The following is a 2,111-nucleotide window of genomic DNA, read 5'->3' as shown; positions in this document are numbered from 1 at the left end:
CGTGTGCGTGTGCGTGTGCGTGTGCGTGTGCGTGTGCGTGTGCGTGTGCGTGTGCGTGTGCGTGTGCGTGAATGTGCGTGTGTGTGCGTATTTGCATTCCATGCGTGTCTGGAGGGAGGGGAGGGAGCGAGTACACCAGCTGTCGCGCTACCGTTCTGAAACGAGAGCCTCTCGCAGTCGCCAGCAGCTCAAAAGTGTCAGGTGCTGGGCGGCGTACCGTACGTGCTAGCTCTAGAACTATAGCCACTCGCTCTGTCACAGACCTGTTGCAGAGCAAAGGGCTATAGTTCTAGAGCTACGTACGTACCCCGTGAGCCCGACGACGTGAGGCCACGATTATGAGAACCTGTATCTCTCTCTCCCCCCCCCTCTCTCATCTCTCTCTCTCTCTCCCTCGCTCTCCCTCTCTCCCACATTACAGCAAACCTCACCGGTTCGTGGGTCGGGTTTGCGCGAGTAGGGGGTGGTGGTTCGTACAGTGCGAGATGACCTCTCCAGCGAACATCAGTAACATGTGGAAGACGTCGGAACTGATACGCGCCGCTTGCCGCTCGGCCGTCCCGCCGCTGGCTATAATAAGGGGAGCGCGCGCGCACAGGCAGACACACTGTGGGGCCTGTCAGTCGGCCTTCCCGCTCCACCTATAATCCTGTATACTGCCGGCATCTCTGGGATTCCTGAGCGGGCCATGAGCGCGGGGTGGCTGGCGGGCAGCAGGCGGAGTCTGCGGATGAGGAAGCTGCGCTGCGCTGAGCTTCACATAGCATCCTCACGCTGACCTCGGCTTCACCGGCTCGTTCTAGCCAAGCGAAAGCATCTCGCGCACAATCCTCTATATATACGATGGTATTCGGGTATGCCGGACTTCCCCTCCCACTTCACTTTTTACACCGGGTTTGTTGGTGGGTGTTAGGTGTTCTGTCGTATAGGAGCTGCAGTGCGGAGTAGGTAAGCACGACCCGTAAGTCGAATGCTATGTGGCATGGGTGCATGATGGCGACCTAAGGTATCCTTGGAGGCTACACGAGATGCTGCGTGTGGGAGCCGGTCGATGAACAATCATATATACAGGAAGATGCTGAGTCATGAGGTGCATGTATACATACATACATACATACATACCAAGAGTACATAATCAGGGGTAGGAATTAACTTTTGAACATGGTAGTCCAACGGACTCCCTACCCTCAAAAAGAGGGAGTCCACAGCAAAATGAGGGAGTCCGCAGTCTGAGGTTCAAAACTAAAGATATGAACAATAACGCATGTGTTTATTTTGAATATTCATGCAGTTGCACGTCTGCCAAATTTTCTCTGGACATTAGCTGAAAAAATACGGTAATTCCACGAGGCCGTGCTCCGGAACGAACTAGTTAGTATGGCAGAATTTCCAGGGAGTCACACGGACTCCTGCATATGTCAAATCAGGGAGTCCGACAGTAAATCAGGGAGTATTTGACTCCGGACTTCCGTTAATTTCGCACCTTGATATATGTATTATCTCTATTATGTACTCTTGATACATAGATACATGCATGCAGGCGCAAGGTTGACGTACTCGGGCGTACGTCTTTGTCCGCATGTAAGATGACGTCACTGCGTCACGGTTTGATGCAACGTGTCGCAGGCCCGCGCAGGTTCGGCGACTGCTAGCTCTAGAACTTCGCCCTTCGCTCTGCCACAGACCTGTGGCAGAGCTAAGGGCTATAATTCTAGAATCTAGAGCTAGGCGACTGTGCGCGAGTGAAGAGGGTTTCCATCGCAGGGAAGGCGGTCGTGTTCTACTGCGTGATTCCGTTCCCGGCTGTTCGTACCCTATTTAAAAGCCAATTACGGCGTTTTTTTTCTGGTGGAGGAAAGCGGCCGCGTGGTGATGTCTAGCAGCAGGCGTGATCTTTCCTCTCCCTCCCACCACCCCTTCTCCGCTGCTTTCGCAAGATACCGGTACCCACGCTGTCCTTCTTACCGCGCTCGCGATGCGAGTGCGCCACCTGGCGGCCGCCCCTGCCCGCACGCAGCCCGGATATCGGGCTTGTTGTTGCGGTGTTGCCTGCGGCGTGAATCGTCGTCGCTGACACTGGCCGGCTGGTAGAGGGGCCAGCAGATGTAGCG

The sequence above is a fragment of the Priapulus caudatus genome, unplaced genomic scaffold (genome assembly GCF_000485595.1).
Source record: "Priapulus caudatus unplaced genomic scaffold, Priapulus_caudatus-5.0.1 Scaffold221, whole genome shotgun sequence".
Taxonomy (NCBI): Eukaryota; Metazoa; Priapulida; class Priapulimorpha; order Priapulimorphida; family Priapulidae; genus Priapulus; species Priapulus caudatus.
The sequence above is the reverse complement of the archived record's forward strand: the minus strand, read 5'-3'. Positions refer to the sequence as shown.